The sequence below is a fragment of the Nycticebus coucang genome, chromosome 16 (genome assembly GCF_027406575.1).
Source record: "Nycticebus coucang isolate mNycCou1 chromosome 16, mNycCou1.pri, whole genome shotgun sequence".
NCBI classification, from domain to species: domain Eukaryota; kingdom Metazoa; phylum Chordata; class Mammalia; order Primates; family Lorisidae; genus Nycticebus; species Nycticebus coucang.
Window position 1 is genome coordinate 82070815 of NC_069795.1, and position 22922 is coordinate 82093736.

General features: G+C 38.9%; 1 pseudogene; it reads right to left on the reverse strand.

Moving 5' to 3' along the window:
• Positions 1–1044: 1044 nt before the first annotated feature.
• LOC128567476 (RNA-binding protein 39-like) lies at positions 1045–21782 on the reverse strand (annotated as a pseudogene).
• Between the last annotated feature and the right edge of the window lie 1140 nt (positions 21783–22922).

Genomic DNA, 22922 nt, shown 5'->3' on the forward strand with positions numbered 1-22922 from the left:
TCAAGGCTCTGATTGCACATTGGAAGAACATTTGCCTTAGTTGAAAGCTGAGATCTTACACTTCGTGAATAAATATTCACTTGTAATCATACTTTTATTAACATAACATGGCTATCTTTGTTTTGAGAGGTATTGCTTTAAATCTTTGTATGTATTATGGGCGTCATTATCCTTTGCATGCACTGCTGGCTTTTAAATAATAATAAGGCCTAAGTTCTACATTTCATTTTTATAAAACTTTATGTTGGCATGCTTTATATAAACAATAATAATTTTTATCCAATTAGTGACTCTTTTCTTTAAGCTTAATTTTGTTTTCATTTGCTTTTTCAAATAAAATATTTTATTTTCATTTATGTTATCTTGCTTTTTACCTTCTGTTTGTTTATACATTCCTACTAATTCCTTAGGTTTTGTTTTTCTTTAACCCTTATCTTCTCTGATACCTTGGAAAATATGCATTCTGATTTATAGCTACCAAAAGATCAATTTAAAATTCTCTAAAAATATTACCTAAATAATCTATTCTTATGAGTTACTATATGAAAAACACATGAAATAATGACTAAAAAATAGCATTACATAAGCATTTTAAAAATATCAGTAATTTTCTTTTTCTTTTTTAGGATAGTTAAGTGAAGCAGTGGAAATGAAGAAGGGACAAAAAATAAAGTCTGTTTTTTTACCATAACTGGTTGCGGTCAATTGGTTGCAAACAGCACTGCAATCAGAATGGCCACAGCAAATATTTTTGAAATCAAATATAAAAGATTTAGTTTCTTAGCTCTCTTTTATATCAGCAATTAGGAGACTGTAATGTTCATTTCTTCTTTCCCCCCATTCCGTTTTAAACATTTGTTAAAATAATGTCAGATTTTTCATTCTTTTTTACCCTTTTAACATTTTTATTTTTTTAAGGTAACGGGAATTGTATACAAATGACAGTAGACCCTTGCCTTTTTATTTTTATCTAAATAAAAGGTAACTCAAGGTGAATTCTCAAGAAAGAAAGAAAGCTATGTACATAAAGGACTATATCTTCATTCATTGTCTACTTGGAACCAGTAGTTGTGTAGCTGTCATAGAACCAGGAAGGAGGTTGTGATAAGTTGGAAGAGGTACATGTGCTGCTGTTACCATTTTACCAGCAAAACACCTGCCCTGCAATCCATTGACAGTAGCAATAGCTGCAGCAGTTGATGGACACTACACATGCACATTGCCCTGAGCTGAATTTTTGTCAACATAAACATGAATAACTCCTCCAGGTTTATTGCATTCTTCGATCACATCATCTTTAATCTCTGTATCCCATCCAACTTCTTCTTCTGTTTGAGGGTTAAACATGTTAGAATGTTGGAAACACTGCGATGCAGGTAGCTGGACAGAGGCAGCTGCAGCTAATGCTGAAGCTTCAGTCTGTTGGGAAAGTCCTGTTTGGAAATCTGCCACAGCACCAAATGCCAAGGAGCCACTCATTTGTAGAGCCTGCTGTGCTGCTGGTGGAATCTGCAAACCTGTACCCTCTGCAAGTCTTGCCATTAATTGAAGACGACCAGTTGTTCCCGAGTCAATTCTAGTCCTTTCTAATTCATTGCTGAACAAAAATGAACTAGTGCTGGAAGCATCAGTGCAGTACGTTCAGTAACATCAACTTTCATTGGCCTTCCTGCTAATTCAAATCCATTAAGTTGTTCCAAAGCCTTTTTGGCACATTGTGAGTCTGAAAATGTAGTAAATCTGTATCCTTCAGAATGACCTGTTTCACTGTCCACTATAAGCTGGATACTTTTGATCCTTCCAAAAGGCTCAAAGATCCCCTGCAGCATATCTTCAGTTATGTTAAAGTGTAACAAGCCCACATAAAGCAGCGTGGGTCTAGCACTTCCCTTTTGCAAACTGTTCGCCATTCCTGCAGCTCTGTTTTTTGATGCCTGTGATGCCTGTACTATGATTGGCACTCCTAAAACTCCTTCACCAGTTAATCCTATTGCTAGAGACACTGAGCTAACATCAACCAACTCCACATAAGCAATTCCTTTGGAAAGTCTGGAATTTCTGTGGGAAATCATCCTCACATCTCGAACCTTTCCAACTGTAGAGAAAAACTCTTCCAAATCCCTTGGTTGTTGGGCAACACCTATAGCTCAGTAGGTAGGGCGCTGGCCATGTACACCTAGGTTGGCGGGGTTCGAACCCAGATCAGGCCACAACAATGACAACTGCAAATAATAATAATAATAAATAAATAGCAGGCGTTGTGGTGGGCGCCTGTAGTCCCAGCCTACTTGGGAGGCTGAGGCAAGAGAATTGCTTAAGCCCAAGAGTCTGTGACACCACCGCACTTTGCAGAGGGAGACAAGACTGTCTCAAAAAAAAAAAATCCCTTGGTCGAAATCTTGCTGTCGGCTGCACACAGAAATCTTGCATCTCTGTCCTTAGGAGTTAGACCATCAGTAGGTTCCCTCAGAGGGCTCTTGTCTTTTCTGAATGGACTTTGGCTTTGAGAACGTTGTCTGCTTAATTCGACGCTATGAGACAACTCAGTCTTTCCCCCGATGGCACTGTTAGATTTTCCCCAGAGTAAGGACTCCTGCAGCGGCATCTGCATCTGTGATCTGGACTTCCTGAACAGCCCCATCTCCTTTCTTTGCTTCTACTTGGCTTCCTTTCGCGCCTTTTGCTTTTTTCCTTTCTCTATCTCTACTTCGCTTCCATTCCTTACTTTTGCTTCTCTCTCTCTCTCTCTTTTTTTAAAACAGAGTCTCACTATGTCACCCTGGGTAGAGTGCCATGTGGTAACAGCTCACAGCAACCTCTAACTCTTGGGCTTACGCGATTCTCTTGCCTCAGCCTCCCAAGTAGGTGGGACTACAGGCGCCCGCCACAACGCCCGGCTATTTTGTTGTTGTTGCAATTGTCATTGTTGTTGAGCAGGCCTGGGCTGGGATCGAACCTGCCAACCTCTGTGTATGTGGCTGGCGCCCTACCCACAGAGCTACGGGCGCCACCCTTTGCTTCTCTTTCATTTCATGACTACGACTTCTGCTCTTGCTCGGTTTCCTTTTTGCTACCTTCTTCGTGGCCCTTAGTGCTGCTCAACTTGTTCTCATCCTTGTGATTGACAGTTCACCCTGGAATCAAAGGTGAATGCCCGGAGTAGAGGTGAAACTTTGTCAGGCAAGTCTTCTTATAAGCGGTCTCAAGCATTGCTTCAATACCAGTATCGTCTGCGGCTTCCTCTAAACTCCGGTGCCGGCTTTCAGGAGCCTGTGGCTGAAATCACCGCTGCTGCCACCGTGGTCACCGCTGTTGCTACTGTTCAGCCCCTGGGCCCAGGCCGCAGGACCGCCTAGCCCCGGCTAGGCCCCAGCGAATATTCACCAACACAGATCACATCTTTCTTTCTTTCTTTCCTTTCTTTTTTTTTTGAGACAGAGTCTCAAGCTGTTGCTCTGAGTAGGTGCCATGGCGTCATAGCTCACAGCAATCTCCAACTCTTGGACTCAAGGGAACCTCTTGCTTCAGTTTTGCTATTTTTAGTAGAGACTGTGTCTTGCTTTTGCTCAGGCTGGTCTTGAACTTGTGATCTCAAGCAATCCACCAGCCTCGGCCTTCCAGAGAGCTAGAATTACAGGCATGAGCCACCACACCCAGCCAGATTTTTCATTCTTTTATAAATTTTGCTTCTGCAGTTATTTTAAACTCTGAGTTTATGCCATAGTACCCCTGTATTGAGCCCTTAAATTTGCTTTATTAGTTATTTTGACTACATTTTCAAGTATGTCTGTTTAAGAAAATACGCAGGTGAGCAGCGCCTGTGGCTCAGTGAGTAGGATGCGGGATCCATACACCGAGGGTGGCGGGTTCAAACCTGGCCCTGGCCAAACTGCAACAACAAAGAAAATAGCCAGGTATTTGCAAGGGGTGCCTGTGGTCCCAGCTACTCCAGAGGCTGAGGCAAGAGACTTGCCTAAGCCCAAGAGCTGGTGGTTGCTGTGAGCTGTAACACTAGAGCACTCTGCCGAGGGCAACAAAGTGAGACTCTGTCTCTAAAAAAAAAAAAAAAAAAACAGAAGAAGAAGAAGAAGATATGCAGGTGGCCTAGTTTCAAAGCCAGTAAGGTTTTTTAAAAAGTGTCTCTGTCTGAGCGGCGCCTGTGGCTCAAAGGAGTAGGGCACCGGCCCCATAAGCCTGAGGTGGTGAGTTCAAACCCAGCCCTGGCCAAAAACTGCAAAAAAAAAAATGGCTCTGTCTATTTAATTCACAAAGAGCTAACTAATTGGTAGTGTGCAAAAATCTTCCATGATAATAATTTTCCTCAGAACAGATGATTTTTCTCCTTCTTTTTAATATCACTGCAAATCAGAAAAGACACTATATATTCCAGGTTCTATTTTGAATTATCAGTGCACCTGAAAAATTTTGCCTGAGGTTGTGTTGGTATGAATATCTTTCCCACTGTTTAATCTTGAAGGAATTATTCCGCATTGTCAAATCTTCTGTCAACAAAATGACTTTTTAAAAATCTTTAATTATGGGCAGAGCCTGTGTGTGGCCCAGTGGGTAGGGTGCTGGCCCCATATATCAAGGGTGGCGGGTTCAAACTCGGCCTTGGAAAAACTGCAACAACAACAACAAAAAAAAGCTGGGTGATGTGGCGGGCACCTGTAGTCTCAGCTATTTGGGAGGCTGAGGCAAGAGAAGCACCTAAGCCCAGGAGTTGGAAGACACTGTGAGCTGTGTGACACCAGGGCACTCTACCGAGGATGATACAATGAGACTCTGTCTCAAAAAAAAAAAAAAAAAAATCTTTAATTATTTTGGTTACATAATAGTTGCATATCATTATAAGGTACATATGATGTTTTGATGCAGGCATACAATGTGAATTGTTCAAATCAGGGTGACTGGGGTGTTCATCACCTCAAGCATTTATCATTTATGTTAGGAGAATTCCATTCTTTCAGTTATTTTAAAGTATACCCTAACTTATTGTTGATTATAGTCACTTTATAGTCTTGTCAAATATTTTTTTTTCTGTCACTCTCTGAATATATTTCTGCATCCATTAACCATCCCCACTTTGATCCCCTTGCTACTCTTCTCAGCCTCTGGTAACCATCATTCTACTGTCTCTTTCAGATCAGTTGTTTTGAATATTTAGCTCCTACATAGGGGTGAGAACATGAGAAATTAATCTTTCTGATTTTAATTTATTTTACTTAACATAATGTTCTGCATTTCCATCCAGGTTGTTGCAAATGTCAGGATTTAGTTCTTTTTGCAGCTATATATATTCCATTGTGTATAAGTACCAAAATTTCTTTATCCGTTCATCTGTTGATAGACACTTAAAGTTAATTCTAAATCTTGGCTATTATGAATAGTGCAACAATATAAATGAAAGAGCAGATATCTTTTCAGTATACTGAATTCTTTTCTTCTGGATATTTACCTAGCAGTGGAATTGCTGAGACAAATGGTAGCTATATTTTTCCTTTTTTTTTGAGACAGAGTCTCACTATGTCACCCTTGGCAGAGTGCCGTGGCATCACAGCTCATAGCAACCTCAAAGTCTGAGGCTTAAGTGATTCTCCTGCCTCAGCCTCTCAAGTAGGTGGGACTACAGGTGCTCGCCATAACGCCCGGCTCTTTTTCAGTTGTAGCTGTCATTGTTTGGCAGGCTGGGCTGGGTTCAAACCCACCAGCTGACACCGTACCCACTGAGCTACAGACGCCATGCCTCTTTTTTCTTTTCTTTTCTTTTTTTTGAGGAACCTCCATACTGTTTTTCACAGTGGTTGCACTAATTTACATTCCCACCCAAAGGGCATGAGGTTTGCCCTTTCTCCATATCCCCGCCAACATTCATTATTGCCTATCTTTTTGATAAAAAACACTTTAACCATGGTGAGATAGTATTTCATTATAGTTTCAATTGGCATTTCTCTGACTACTAACGATGATGAGCATTTTTTCATGTACTGTTGGTAATCTATATGTCCTCCTGTGAAATGTGAATTCATATCCTTTGGCCATTTTTAATTGCATTATTTAATTTTTTCCTATTGAGTTATTGGAGTTCCTTATATATTCTAGTTATTAATCCTTTTGCAATTGGGTAGTTTGCAAATATTTTCTCTCATTTTGTGTATTGTCTCTTCACTTTGTTGATTGTTTTCTTTGCTGTGAAGAAGCTTTTTAGCTTGATGTAATCCCATTTGTCTAATTTGGGTTTGGTTATCTGAGCTTTGGGGTATTACTTAAGAAGTTCTCTGCAAGACCAACGTCCTGAAGCATTCTCCTGATGTTTTCTTTAAATAGTTTCATAATTTCAAGTCTTATATTTAAGTCTTTAACCCATTTTGATTTGTTTTTTGTCTAAGGCAAGAGATAATGGTCTCATTTCATTCTTCCATCAATCTGCTAAAAGTGAATAGAGTGAAAGGAAAAATATTTCGGGAAGAAGAAACAACAAATTCAAAGGTCCTCAGGGAGGTTGGAACAGAAAGCTGTAGCAAGTTTTTTAATCCCCGTCAATGCATCTCTTATTTGTTTTCTCCCAGATTTAAGAATTAGTTGTCAATCAATCTTTGTTTTCAGTATAGTAGAAATAGTTCTTCATGAACTTTTCAGTAAGAAGTTAGGCTCTTCTAGTCAGATGATATTTTAAAGCACGGATACTAAGCCCCTTTGTAATAGCAATTTCAGTTTCTTCAAGCTGTTTCTTATCTCATGCCGTTCTCTCCTTATTTCCGCCTCTCAGCAGCTGCCTTTTCATCTCAGTCTGTTTTCTCAGATTGTTGTTTTATCTCATCTTTAAACTTGTTTCATAGATTCTGTGCTTTATTGAATTATATTGATAGCAAATCCCAGAAGCTGTGTCAAATTGAATTGTTTCCTAATGTAAATCTACAAATAAATGTTTTTGTTCCGTCTCCCCTTAGTATTATATACATCTGATTCTCTTAGACTGTAGAATTATTTTTCGTAAATACCACCTTATTTGTGCTAGTTTAATCCCTAACCATTTAGAAAAACAAATAATTCAACATGGAATTGAATTATGCAGGACTAGAAAATCAGATTCTCTGGGAAGATTGGTTTTAGTCTAGCCTTTGATCCCATACCATGAGCTACAGTCAAACAAGCAAACAAAGAGAACAGCAGTTCTCCTCTGTTGAACTGGATTGACACACACACAAACATATACACACACAAATTTTATTTACTTATACCTTCCAGGAGGTTACAATAACTCTAGGCATTAGCAAGAGGTACTCAGAATTTTACTTTATTGATGTCACGTATATTAAGCCATATCAAATCATTTTTAATAAAAACAAGATAAGTAGAAATGCACATAATAAATTGTGTGTGCATAAAGAAAGTACCTGTAATGGGCTGGGTACCCATAGTTCAGTTAGTAGGGCCCCGGCCACATACACTGAAGATGGCAGGTTTGAGCCCAGCCCAGGCTTGCTAAACAATAATGACAACTGCAACCAAAAAATGGCCAGGCATTGTGGCGGATGCCTGTAGTCCCAGCTACTCAGGAGGCTGAGGCAAGAGAATCACTTAAGCCCAAGAGTTTGAGGTTGCTGTGAGCTGTGATTCCACAGCACTCTACTGAGGGCAACATAATGAGATGCTATCTCAAAACAAAAAAAAAGAGAGAGAGAAAGTATTTTTAATGGAACAAATGAGATTCTTATCTATCTATCAAATCTGTAAGAACTATTTTCATGTCATTTAAATACTGTGATCTGGCGGTGCCTGTAGCTCAGTGGGTAGGGCACCCACCATATACACCCAGGCTGATGGGTTCAAACTTGGCCCCAGGCCAGCTAAACAACAATGACAACTGTAAAAAAATTAAAAAATTAAAAAAATAGCCAGATGTTGTGGTGGGCGCCTATAGTCCCAACTACTTGCAAGGCTTAGATAAAAGAATCACTTAAGCCAAAGCGTTTGAGGTTGCTGTGAGCTGTGATGCCACCGCACTCTAGCAAAGGTGACAGAGTGAGACTCTGTCTCAAAATAAATAAATAAATAGATAAACAAATAAATAAATAAACAAATAAAATAAAAATAAATACTGTGATCAATTCCCAAAAAGCTATTATTATGATGAGAAATTTTATCTTCTAGGTACCTTAAATATACCAAAGCTTAAATACAAAAAAACAATATTCCAGTAGAATGTTTATTATGGCTTAATTCACAATCATGAAGATGTGAAAGTAACCCAAGTCCCCATCAACCCATGAATGGATTAACAAACTATGGTATATGTATACCATGGAGTACTAGTTAGCCATAAAATGGGTGGATACTTTATATTTTTTGTATCTGCCTGTATGGAGTTGAAACACATTCTTCTGAGTAAAGTATCACAAGAATGGAAAAGCAAGTACCCAGTGTACTCAATGCTAATATGAAACTGATACACAACTACATGTCTACGTGAAAACAAAACAAAACAAAACAAAAAACACAAGTATATTCTAGTGAGCGGAAGGGGAAAGGGGAAAGAAAAAGGGAAGGCCAGATGAAGCTTGGCAAGTTCTCACCTAATATACACAAGGTTGGGGTATACAGCACCTTCAGTTCAACCACAACTTGAACTTTACCTTGGAAGTGAAAACAATATAGCCTAAACATTTGTACCCTCATATCAATCTGATATTAAAATAAAATCTTTCAGTAACTGGAAAGTTTTTTCACCACATATATTTGGTTTTGCCAAATTTTGAATAACTTTAATTAATGCATATCAGTTTCCTAAAGTTGATACCCTTTGATGGAGCCTATAGATCAACTGCCAATTTTTCTACTTGAAAAATTAAACTCTGGCCTTGATAAAGAAAGACCGCTCCTCAGAGGGCAAGCAGACTTTGTCCCCACACCATGCCTCTAGTTAGAACATTTCTAACCAGAGCCAGCTTAGGCATCTCGTAAAATTGGCAGCTCCTGACACAGTGAAAACCCTTCAACCCATGAATATCTCTCTCTTTAAAATCACCATAGAGCTCAAAATGCCACTTTGTAATATTAATGGATTATGCTCCCAAGGATCTTCTATTAAAAAATAGGTCTGGAAGCTACGTTCCTACTTCAAATCAATCTCATATAGTAACTGAAGCATCACACTCAGCAATTCCAATGGATAAAGAGATGGTTCATTCAAATGGTAGAGTAATATTTCAGTACACATATATGCCTACATATGGTTCTTGAATGAATTTGGGGAGAGGCAGTACTTTGATGGTGCCCAAAATATTCAGGCAGAGGGAAGAGAATCGATAATCCACATCCCCAAGCAGCTTCTACTCCTAGGTAAAATACCTGAAATTCTAAGAGATCGTATTAGAAACAATTGAAACATGTTGTAGAAAATTACACTCTGAAAGGATCCACCTTTAGATATTGAATATTATGGGTGATAAAATAAGCCCTACTTTCAGTTCCAGAACTAAATAATATTAAGAAGGGCTCTAATATGTTATAATATAATCCTCTCCTCACTGAATCATGTTCTCATGCAAGTTAAAAGCAAACTCTTTACAGATGACTATAAATTCTCATTTTATTTGTTAACTGTCATATTCCATTCTGTATATCTTTCGTATCAATGACATACCATTTTTTAAGTAATGAAATTGCTATAAAATATTGTCATTAATTATATTCATTTATTTTACTATTAAGAAAATATTTTGGGCTCGGCGCCTGTGGCTCAAGCAGCTAAGGTGCCAGCCACATACACCTGGCAGGTTTGAATCCAGCTGGGCCTGCCAAACAACAATGATGGCTGCAACCAAAAAATAGCCAGGTGTTGTGGCAGGTGCCTGTAGTTCCAGCTACTTGGGAGGTGGAGTCAGGAGAATCGCTGGAGCCCAGGATTTAGAGGTTGCTGTGAGCTGTGATGTCACGGCACTCTACCCAGGGCAACAGCTTGAGGCTCTGTCTCAAAAAAAAAAAAAAGAAAATATTTTGAATTATACAAGGTCAGACAAGTAAGTCTGCAAACCCAACCTGGACAAAGTGCTCGATATCTCATTGCTGAATATCGCTGTGGTCACCTTTAATATACTCACTCCCCTTGGGAAGCTGTGCACCAACTCTAACCTAGCCCATCTCTCAAAGCAATTTTGGAACTCTTTTCCTGGAAGGACAGCTCTCATGAGCTGTTGTATCTCACACAAAAACACATAACAACAATAATGAACACCACTCAGCAAGACACGACCATATGTGGACATGATGCAGCTTTTATGAAACCTTAGCAAATTGTTTATATGCTGTGCCAATATAAGCCCAGCATGGCAAGTTCACGAATTCAGTTGTCAGACCTTGTTCAGTGATGGCTCTAATGATCATTCCAGAAAAAGAATTCCAGAATTGCTTTGAAAGGTGGATTAGGCACTGTATATAGTTTCCCACCGAAGTACTTGAAAGGCGACTGTAGTGATATTCAGCAATGAGGTAGGTAGCACTTTTTTTAGAATAAGTTAATGAACTGAATTGTCAGACCTCGTAATTCATTAAAATTTTCCTTTTCTAGGTCTTTACAAACATGAAAATCCTATTGATATAGGAATGGTTGTCTTGGTTAGGATAATTAGAAAAATTTTATGCACAAATAAAGACTGTGTTATATGCATTGTGTTGTTTCCATCCAAAAATGTGGACTTGGTCTTACAAATCCTTTAATTAATAGACTTGTAAGTTAAAAACTGTATAGTTTTTATTTTTATGAGCAAAATATCAAGACCCCCCCCAAATGATCTTGATCTATTCAACAAAGTTTTCATAAAAAGGGTAAAAATGTAATTTAATGTAGCCTCGTATTTTGTTTAACTAGAGCATAAGGAGCTAGGCTGATATTCTAAACCAGGAACAAGGGAGTAAAGGACTAAATAAAGGCTAAGGGAATTTTATTAGAGGAGAGAATCTCTCTTCATCACAGCTGTCAAATTAGGTGATCTTTTAAATTCTATTTAGTAATTCCCTTCTGAAACACCATCACTCCAAATCACTTCAGTAATATTTCTCACCACGCTGATTTTCCTTGATGAGATTCTCCTACAGTGTGAAGGCATCTTGCTGCTCCACCACCTGGGGCAGCTATTTCTTTATCAGGCTTCAAAGCTGCAGTGAAGAGGGGGCTTGCTTGGCTGGTGGCCCGGGAACCAAATAGGAATTGTGCTTGAATTGTGCTTGTTTCTCTTTGAATCACATTTCTGCTTGGCCCTTATTGTTGAGGTAGGTTGTGTGTTGGATGAATATAAAATCTAAATTTCTAACTAGTTGTACAGCTTGATAGGAGATATTCTTCTTTGGTCCATCAACCACAAGATACAGAAAGTAGTTTTCATATTAGATTCCATAGGCATTGACTACTAGATTCCTGTTCATTTCCTAAATCATTTTTTTTTTTAAGAGACAGAGCCTCAAGCTGTTGCCCTGGGTAGAATGCCATGGCATCACAGCTCATAGCAACCTCCAACTCCTGGGCTCAAGCGATTCTCCTGCCTCTACCTCCCAAATAGCTGGGACTACAGGCACCTGCCACAACGCCCAGCTATTTTTTGGTCTCAGCCATCATTGTTGTTTGGCAGGCCCCAGGCTTGATTTGAACCCGCCAGCTCAGGTGTATGTGGCTAGTGCCTTCGCCACTTGAGCCACAGGCACTGAGCCTCCTAAATTTTTTTTTTTTTTTTGAGATAGAATCTTACTTTGTTGCCCTTGGTAGAGTGCTATGATGTCATAGCTCACAGCACCTCAAACTCTTGGGCTCAAGCAATTCTCCTGACTCAGCCTCCTGAGTAGCTGAGACTCCAGGTGCCCGCCACTATGTCCAGCTATTTTTTTCTGTTTTTAGTAAAGACAGGTCTCACTCTTGCTCGGGCTGGTCTTGAACTCCTGAGCTCAAACAATCCTCTCGCCACTGCCTTCCAAGAGTGCTAGGATTACAGGTATAATCCATTACGCCCAGCCAAGACTATACTATGCTAATTCTGATTTCTTCTCAATTTAATGATTTGCTCATTTTACTTGGTACTACTGTCTTCATTTGGCTTGCTTAATACAAATAGTTTTCAAAAACCAAAAATATATTAGGCTTAAAGTAATAGAATAAATGTAGTATGATACTTTCAGATATTATAGACATCTGTATTTTGTTACCTTTATAAGCAGAGTTAAGACATGAAGCTTGAACGCTTTTTTTACAAAGGATATCATCAAATAAGCTTTTTTTTTTTTTTTTTTGAGACAGAGTCTCACTATGTTGCCATTGGTAGAGTGTCGTGGCATCACAGCTCATAGCAACCTCAAACTCTTGGGCTTGAGTCATTCTCTTGTCTCAGCCTCCCTCCCAACTAGCTGTGACTACAGAGGCCTACCATAATGCCTGGCTATTTTCTGGTTGCAATTGTCCTTGTTTAGCACGTTCCTGTCGAGCTTAAATCCTTCAGCTTTGGTGTATGTGGCCATTGCCCTACTCACTGAGCTATATAAGCTGAGCCCATCAAATAAGCTTTTTAATCAAGACAACATAACCAGAAGATACAGAATAGGACTGAGTTAATTTATTACTATTTTTAGCAAAGTGGGAGAAATGCAGGGAAAATCTCTGTATAGGTCATCAATCCATGAGGTACACCAATAGTGAACTTGTAATGGAGCAAAGAAATATTATGTTCCCCCTTTCATAAGCACTGTAGAGGGAAAACCCCTCTGGCTATAAAGTCTGGTCAGCTCTCACAACTCCACCTTCTCCTGGGTAGAAATTATGTTCCCTACTGTAAAACCTAGAATAGTACCTTCAGAAAAGTGAGCAGCATTCTAAGGCACCTACCTTAGATGACGGGGTTATCTGAGCTGCCTATTATGCTCTACCTTGTTAGAAATCGACTACTTTCCAAAACCAAAACGTCTGTGAGAACTGATATAGCCCTCCTAGTCAGCGTTACCAGAAATTTACTGATGGATGTCAATTATTTAACGGGTCAATAACCTCCAGAGTTTAGTGATTCTTCTCAGTTAAACTGGAACTGGAACAAAGATTTCCTTATCTAATACTATTTTATTTATCTTTGCTGCTTTGTCATGAAAATCCCCCTACATTGGGAATGGAGATCTAACAACAGTTAGATAGTTTTAGGTTTCTCTTAAATCCTTCCGGACTCCTAGAAGCAAGAGGGAAATGACAGAATGAAATGATCCAAGGAATAAGTTCTACCCCAAAGTCTCAGCTTCTCCACTTATTCCTGGGAGATCACATTAGCATTCATTGAGTTAGTGTCCTCACCTAACGGCAGAGATAATAATCCCGGCTTTGTGTGCCTCACGGGACTGTTAAAATAACCAAATAAAGTGACTCCATGAGGGAATTTTGTACATTTATGAAACTCTAAGTATGATGAAGTGTCTTATAGAACATACTACAAACTATCCGTTGTCAGTTTCATTAGCAGATTTTTTCTCTGTCTGGCAACAAATGGTTTTCATTAAAAAAAGAAAAATCCTAAAGGAAAAAGAAAAGCACCTGTTATAAGCATACTTGATTCATGACCTTCCTATGAAATTCATAATGCCCAAAGGGAATCGTGAAATGCTAATACTCCATTTATCTGCATCCATGCTCATTTCACTCTTGAAATGCAGTGTTTGTTAATATGGTTGATGTGTCCATTATTTTTTGGCTCAAATCTTCTTTCTTTGAAAATATTTCTCAAAAGAAAAAAAATCCCCTTTTCAGGCTTCAGCATCAGGAAACATCTAACAATTCAGTGCAGCCATCATAAAACTATAGGCATAAGCAGAGCTGGACCCTGGGAAGTCTCAGCGCAAAGGCAGGCGTGGGGTGCCCCAGAATATGTCTCTCTAGTCAGGATACATTTCTAATGGGAGTGAGGTGTCATGGGTTTTCTTCACTATTTTTCATGGAAAAATCCTAATGTTCTTGATATCTCAGGAGGTAAAATGTATCATAGATAGAATGACTAATATCTGTATTTTTGGTAGCATTTGTTTTCATGAACAGGTATCTCATCTTTTACTGAAATACTATGGTATTATGACGCTATAGAAAAATGAAAACTTTCTACAGAAAAGGGAGGAGTCATGGAAAATGAGCCTTGGGATCAGCGTTAGAGCTGATCCTTATGCTGAGCCAGATTGCCACATGACCTTGGGAGTCTCTCTCATTTCTGTATATGAGTTATCTCATTTGTAAAATTGCCAGCTTGATATTAATGATTCCATGTTAAGTGTGTTCTAAAGTCAGTTAGAGTTCTAAGTTTTACTTTTCATCTCTTATAATTCTAAAATAGTTGGGAGAGATAAGAAAAACAACATTATTTTGCATAAATTATCTATGAAAGTGCAGGAGGAAAGATTTTTTTCCTTTTCTTTTTAGACAACTATCCCTGTGGTTTCAGTAGTTTTTCATCTGTCAGTATTTAAGCATGAAGATTAATAGTTGCATTTTTTTGTGTGCAAGAGCTAATAGCCTCTTAATTGTTTTTAATAGGACATTTTAGAAGAGCCATGTATTTCCCACATTGTATATATATTTTTAGAATAAGGGCCTCGCATTTACCACAGCTCAGCCTCAGCCAGTGAAGGAGATTATTTTTAAACTATTGAATTATTTTAGGCGAACGTGTAATTATTTCCCCCATACAACTTTGGCTCAACTGTGGATAACATTCATAATGCAGTTGATAGAGTCATGTTCTTCCCAAAGGGACAGAGACGGAGATAAGCCTTTCCCTATGTATATGAGTAAAAATATTGCTGCTTAATTATAAATACCCAATAATGTGGAAAGAAAGGAAATGTTACATAATGAAAACCACTGAAAATTCTAAATCGTCAGAGCATATTTGAGCCAGATCATTTATTTTTGGAATTTCTAAACGTAAGTTTCCTCCCTGCCAATCAGACACAGCAGCAAACAAGGGCCAAGAAGTACAATGTATGGATAGATGTGGGGAAACTTGATTAAATCTAGGTTACTCTTAAGTAGGATTGTGCTGGGAAAAGAAAAGAACTAAAAGTTGGGTGGCCTCATTTCCATACCTGTTTAATTATATAAAGAATGTTACCGTAAATCATCTCCTTTATCAAAGTTCTGTTCCCTCACGTGGTAAAAGAAGTATCATTCTCCCAATCTTACCCACATAAGTACCACCAGAATCTACTCTCTGGAAGCATTTACCACCTCAGTAATCAACACAACCATGTTTAGTTACCAGGTATTACAAGGCCCTCGGTCACCACCATGCTATCTACTCTGCTGGAACCCTGCGTTTGTCACCATCCTCCCACCTGACTGCTGTCTTTCCATTTCTTGAATGTCCTAAGTGTATGCTCATCCCAGAGCTTATACACTTTTGCTTTGAAGACTCTTCCCTAGTTGGAAACACATTGAAAAAAAAATAAAATGACAGTGCTGGAGTTTGGGTGACTAGGTTCACAGCCCAAGTTATCCTGAATCATCCTAACTTCTTCTCATTATTTTGGTTTGAGTTTAAATATCTTTTATTACAGAAGATATTTCATCCTTCTTTAACCACTTCTTCATGATTAAGAGTTCATGCAATTCTTTATTTTAAAAATCTCTTTAGCGTCACTGCAGTCTCAAAAAGTACAAACATTCTGGAAACTAAAAGTCTCCCTGTCTTGTTCGTGACCATATCCCAATATCCAACAACGCTTCCCATTATGTAGTAGGAAATTAATAAATGTTTTTGATTTGCTAAGGAAGCTGAGCTGAGTAATTGGTAAGGTTTTATCTAGCTCTGATGTTATATAAATGATTGATATTTAGGATCGGCACTCGTAGCTTAGTGGTTAGAGAGCCAGCCACATACACCGAGGCTGGTGGGTTCGAACGTGGCTTGGGCCTGCTAAACAACAATGACAACTGCAACAAAAAAAATAGCCGGGTGCTGTGGGGGGCGCCTGTAGTCCCAGCTACTCAGGAGGCTGAGGCAAGAGAATTGCTTAAGCCCAAGAGTTTGAGGTTGCTGTGAGCTGTGACAACACAGCACTCTATCAAGGGCAACAAAGTGAGACTCTGTGTCCAAATAATAATGAAAATGGTTGATATTTAGATAAAAAGGTGAAATCATGTAAATGCCAAGGTCTTTTTTATGCCCATTCCCTTTTTGAGGTGGCATTCAGCTCTGACATTCTGTAATTGTGAATACTTGCTATTGTTTGTCTGTTTTGTTTTCATTGTCATCTTGGTTATTCCATTTTATTACTGCTCTTTTTAAATAATAAATTAAATATTGCATTAAAAATGCCAGGGAGACCAAACAGGAAGCAAGACCACAATAGGAGAAAAGGAAATGAGAAGGGCAGGGCATCTTTTCCAAAGAATGGAAAACCTCATCAAGATGGCAGCCACTGGCGAAAGGACTTACAGTCTGCTTTCATAGAATGTTTAAAGACAGTTAGTGATCAATGTGCCTTAGAGGAATGGGAGAAACTGGTATTTACTGATGTCCACTGGCTTTCACAAGGAGGAAACTGAATAGGTAACAGTCCAGAAAAATAAAGACAGAAACAGAATCGACTATTTGACTGGAACAGAGCTGAAAGTCACCTCCATGCCGCCTCTCTCCAAGTCACTTTGCAAGGCATAGAATTTTGGAGAAAATACATAAAGCCTAAACCTCATATGTAGTGCATCTCAAAACTTAATGTGTCAAACAGAAAAAAAATAAAATGACAGTGCTGGAGTTTGGGTGACTAGGTTCACAGCCCAAGTTATCCTGAATCATCCTAACTGAAGTTGGTGTCTATGTCTACTCTATTCATCAAAATTATTATATCATTAAGTGGACATAATTCAGAAGTTCTGGCAAAGAGGATGATGCCACCGGCAATAATCCAGGGAACAATAATCCAAGAAGAACAGATTTCTTCTTCTTCCTGGAAGAAACTATGAAATATGACAGGACTTAGTAAGCTACCTTGTTAAAAAAAAATCTTAAAAAGAATGCAAGTTGCAAGGCTACAGGCAAACCCACAGACAGATCATCAAACATTGATCTTAGAGGGCTTTCCTGAGAGAAGAATAAAAATAACAGTTTACTGAGGAGTGAAAAGAAATATGGGTCACATCTTATCCGTTAGGCTTAAGGCTCCATTTTAAGCTTGGGAGCTTTCATGTTCCCACTGTCAAAATGTTCTGTGCTTTGTATAGAAACATCTTTGTCATCTAGAAGCTTACATCTTTATAACTGATTGGAGGTCTAGAAACAATTATAATGCTGAATGTTTGTATATTTTCTAATAAGAACTAAGTTTCTGACAGCTGATTATATATAGACCCTCTTTCAAGTATTATATACGTATTAACCCATTTAATTCTAAAGACAATGCTTATATGCAGGAATATTATTTTCCCCACATTGCAAGTGAGGAAACCTAAGCTCAAAAGGCAAAGGCACTGTTGTTTACACAACTCTTAAGGCTTGTCTTTTAACTCTTTACCACTTTCTAGAGCTTCTAACTTATTTTTATATAAATATATGATAATATTTTCCCGTAATCCTCATAATAGTTCGATGAAGAATTCATTTTTTTATTATTAAATCATAGCTGTGTACATTAATGTAATCATGGGGTACAATGTGCTGGGTTTATATGTGATTTGAAATATTTTTATCAAACTGGTTAATACAGCCATCATGGCATTTTCTTAGTTATTGTGTTAAGACATTTATATTCTACACCTAGTAAATTTCACATGTACCCTTCACATGTGCCCTAGTAAATTTCACATGTAAGATGCACCATAGGATGGGTGGAGGGAGGGTAATTAGTGGGTTTATTCCCATTTTACCGAGCAAATTAATACATAGATTGGAGAACAGTGTTGCCCCCTACCCCACTCAGGTAGTTACTGGTATAGTTAGAAATGAGACATTTTAACTTAACCGTTTTAAATTTCATTTCCCACCACATTAAGCCATAATATCTAAAAAATCTGCTTTGTCTGTTATGAAAGTCAGCTAGGTCAATGTCATGGGATTCTGTGAGGAAAAACTAATAAAGTGTGATTGTCCCAGTGAATTGCTGAGCGAGGCAGTCTGCTGTGCTTTCCCTCCCTGGCATCTATTCTAGAAAGAAATAAGTCAGACAGGCATCCTGTGTTTGTGGAGGGGAGAGAGAAGCAGCAGCTAGTGATGATCCTTATGCATTATTTCCCAGAGTCGGGTATGGATCAGGCGGCAGGCAGTGTCAAAGCCAGAGTGTAAATATTCATGAGGATGTGGGTGGCTACCCAGAATAGATGCGCTCCAGGGAAAGGCAGCCCATGTCTTCTTGTCATAAGATGCATGGTGCAGTCGGAGAGACTGTAACACCTTCCAAAGGGGAAGCCCTGAGTCGCCTTACAGCTGTCTTTGTTAGCTTCTGCTCAGGAATAGTAGCAAAGTCTGAGAGAGACGAGCCGATGGAATCTGCAAAGAAATTTCCTTTGAGGGGAGCTAGAGAAATGATGGAATTGGTGTTTCACACTGGGCTTTTTGCCTATGATTCTTATCATTTCCTTGCCTGTATGTCTGATGAAGTTCTTTTGAAACAGCCTCAGTAATAAAGCCAATGTTCATGAAAGCTTCTCGAACATTGCTGTAGAAAATACATTCTGTGTCTATTGTAATCTTATTATTTTTCCTAAGGGAAATTATATCTGTAAAATAATGCATTTGAGTCCATAACAATATGTCTAATGTCACGAAAAAAAAGTCCTTATGAATATTTTATAGGAACTCAGAGAACTGTGATTTTGTCAAGAAAGGTGTATTATGCTTAAATAAATACTTATTTTCTAAGACTATGAAAATAAGGAAGACCATAAAAGAATCCTGTTATAATATTATATATACTAACTGTTCAATGACAGATTAAATATCGTAAATGAATTTTTAAATTTGTTAAGTACATCGAATAGTTTTTAAAAGCCACTTAAATATGAGTAAAACAGAAACAAAGGAATTGACTGGGACAAGGGGAAAGGGATGGAAAGGAAAAGGAGGCAATATTTTGTCCACAAAACAATACTTTTTTATGTTATGTGTAGTGCACGCTAATATTTTCTATTCTAAACCATTTTATTCTACTTGATTCTATTTCTTAAAATATTGTTTATGACCCCATAAATGAATTGTACAATACACCATTCAGTCCTGATTTGCTGTGTGATAAAGAGATGTACAGAACTCTCTCAAAGGGTAACAACTAAAATGCCGGATCATATAGTAAAGATATTTATGTATTTCCTCCTGTGATAAATGTTCTTGGAAAAGCAGCAAGTCCCAAAGTTTGCTTCCACTCTAAATATATCTGCTGAATCCTGGAGAACTGAGGCTTTATTCATATAAATTTTTAGGGTGTATATATAAGGGAATAAAGCCAAATACCAAAAAAGGGTAGCATATTATAAGAAGTACACACAATTAGATAAAACCCCAAATAGATATAAGTAAAGTATAATGGTCAGTAAGAACTAAGCAATATTGCTACCAGCAGAACAAAATCTCCCCTGAGAAGTTAGAATCATAGACAACCCTCCAGCAGAACAAAATCTCCCCTGAGAAGTCAGAATCATAGACAACCCTCCAGCAGAACTGAGGTCTAAATCCAGCTACTAGAATGAATTAAGAAACTGCTAAAAGATAATTTAAAGTGTTCCTGTTTTGAATTACTCTTTCCCATTAAGGAACTGGCAGAGGCAAATGCAATTCTTATCAGGAGGAACTTAACTTCAACCTCACCCTGAAATATTCCTGCTAAATAAACAGCTCAATAGTTAAGAATCACAAAACATAACCCAAAACAACAACCCACTCTAAGTGAAAACTAGAAAAAAAAAAAATCAATAAACAGTTTAAATAACTCTTCAGATATTATTGTTTTTCTTTATTTTTCCCCAGCCACCGTTGAAGAAAGAATTAGTGAACTCAAAGATAGATCCAAAGACAGGGTGTAGAATACAGCCAGAGGGGAAAAAATAGGATGAAAAATATGACAAAGTAAGAGCTAACAGGAATTACAGTGAGGAGATCTCATACATATGCTCAGAATGTCAGAAGATTAATGAAGAACAGGAAAGAGGCATTATTTAAATAAATAATGGCTAATAACTTTTCATTGATAAAAAACATTAGTCTATTCAAGTCCCAAGCAAGACACATAAAATGAAATCCATACCTAAACACAATGAAGTAAATTAAAACAGAAAGGACAAATAAAATGGTAAATAATTGGTTATATCTAAAACAAATTCTTACTCATATGTCAACAACAGTTATATTGTTTAATTGGGGAGTAATCAGGCTAGAACCAAAATTCTGAGTAATGATAGAGTTTAAATTGAAATGGGATAATTAGATTCACAGTGTCCTGGGACATTTAATATATTTACAAAGATTGGTTTTAGATTTGCTAAATTTAGTACACATGTGGAAAATACTGAGGTAATCTCTAAGATAAAAAGCATAGAGTATAAGTTCTATGGGCGGCTCCTGTGGCTCAGCGGGTAGGGCGCCCGTCCCATATGCCGGAGGTGGCGGGTTCAAACCCAGCCCCGGCCAAAAAAAGAAAAAAAAAAAAAAAAAAAAAAAAGCATAGAGTATAAGTTCTAAAATAGAAAGTAAGCATTTCAAGGTAGACAAGAGAGAAGGTAGAAAAAAAACAATTAAAAGATAGTAAGATATGGCTCCGGGCCTGTGGCTCAAACCGCTAAGGCGCCAGCCACATACACCAAAGCTGAAGGGTTCAAATCCAGCCTGGGCCAGCCAAACAACAATGACGGCTACAACCAAAACATAGCCGGGTGTAGTGGCGGGCACCTATGGTCCCAGTTACTTGGGAGGCTGAGGCAGGAGAATCACTTGAGCCCAAGAGTTGGAGGTTGCTGTGAGTGTGGTGCCACAGCACTCTACCCAGGGCCACAGCTTGAGGCTCTGTTTCAAAAAAAAAAAAAAGAAAAAGAAAAAGAAAAGAAAAAAAAAAGATAGTAAGACATAAGACTATCACATGAAAATGTAATGTGAATTAATCCAGATATATGAAAATCACTATAAATATAAATAGGTTTGTCATAGACTAAAAGTTTCCACATACCTCTATTACTCTCTACTGGAAAAGCAGCATTTACTTCCACTCTTAACTGAATTCAGGCTAGCTCTGAGCAATAGAACGCAGCTAAGAAGATACTTAGCAAGGTCCAAGTGAGCCCTTTAGAGAACTGTGAACTTTCTTTTTTTTTTTATTGTTGGGGATTCATTGAGGGTACAATAGGACTGTGAACTTTCACTGCCTCGGCTAATTGGAACATTCACGACTGGAAAGCTCTTGTGCAGAGCTCAGTAACCTGGTGGTGAAGCCTAACGTAGGGCTTGGGACTGGTGGAAAGTCCCAGTGGCAACCGAGTGAGTGAGCCATCTTGGGGCTCCAGCCCAGGGGTTGTATAAAATCAACGTCATGACTCCATGACGCCGATGCCCAAGGAATGGAGGCGGTCCCGGTGGTGGCCACTGCCTGGAAACTGTTGGTGGAGTCACCGAGCTGCGGACAAGCCCACTGCCAGCGCAGGTGTAGACCACCGGCAGGGCAGGTCCTGCCAGTCTCTCCGGAGAGGATGCCCTGGTGTCCGAGATGGGCTGCGGGACAGGCAAGGTCCTTCGCCAGCCACCCAAGGATGTCCAGCTGGATCCGCTTAAGAAGGTGGAGCCCTTTAGTGGCATCGAGAGTGACGTGTACAAGTACTTTGTCATGGAGAGTAAAAGTGTTGCCCACTCAGTATGCACCCCCCGGCCGCAGTGTCCCCACTACGGGCCACACAGAGCCTCCCCCAGAACCACCATGCAGAGCCAAGGTGACTATGTACAGGGCCAAGTTTGACAGCTAAGTATGACGTGAAGGCCCTGATTGGCCCAGGGAGCCTCAGCCGAGTGGTCCACGCGGAGCTCCGGCCACCCGGCAGCTTTTTGCCATAAAGATGATGGAGACCATGTTCGGGGAACAGGCGAGAAGTGTGTGACTCCAAGCTGCGCCTGTTTCCCCAGGGGCATGATGCCAACATCAGCCAGTTGGTGGAGGCGTTTGAGACACAGGGATGTGGTACGTGGTGATGGAGTGCCCCTGGCGGAGTGCTCTTCCACTGCATCCTTGCCAAGGGTTCCTTGCTGAGCGTGATGCCATGATGTCCTGCATCACTCACCCAGATCTCAAGCCCAAGACTCTGCTCTACTCTTATCCAGGCACCAACCTTTGGATTTTCTGTGTGTCCTGTAGGTCCTTCCTAATCCCCTTCTACTTCCTCGTAACCACAGTCCTGCTGGGCTTTTGTTTTCAGCTTCTGAGGATTCCCTATGTGTGTTTTTTTTAACATTGTTTTACTACATATTTGTGAGTTACAAACTTTTCACATCTTCATGCTCAAAAACACTTCTTTTTTTTGGTTAGCATTAGCTGGATTAGTCAGCATTACCAAGAGAGCAATTAAACAATATTAAGTAAAACACTGCTACTACTTGGTGAATTACACAGATAGGCCTATGTGAACAGCTGCTGAATTGCAAATCATTGCTGGCAATTGAAAGCGCCAGCTCCTTTGACTCTGAATTTTTGGAGTTATGTTTGAACTGACCAGGTGTTTTATTTTCTCTCCCCTTTGTATTTAAAATGATGTTAGTCATCATGCCTGTATTCTGATCAGCATGCACTCAGGACTCTCATTGTATTTCAGGTTCATCTGAACAATCAATATTGAGGTCAGTGTGTAATTTCGTCACCTTTTAATACTATAGTTGCAAATACATTCTCCACAAACAGCACACAATATTAATTTAATTTATATTTCACAAATTTTTATGAAATGCTTA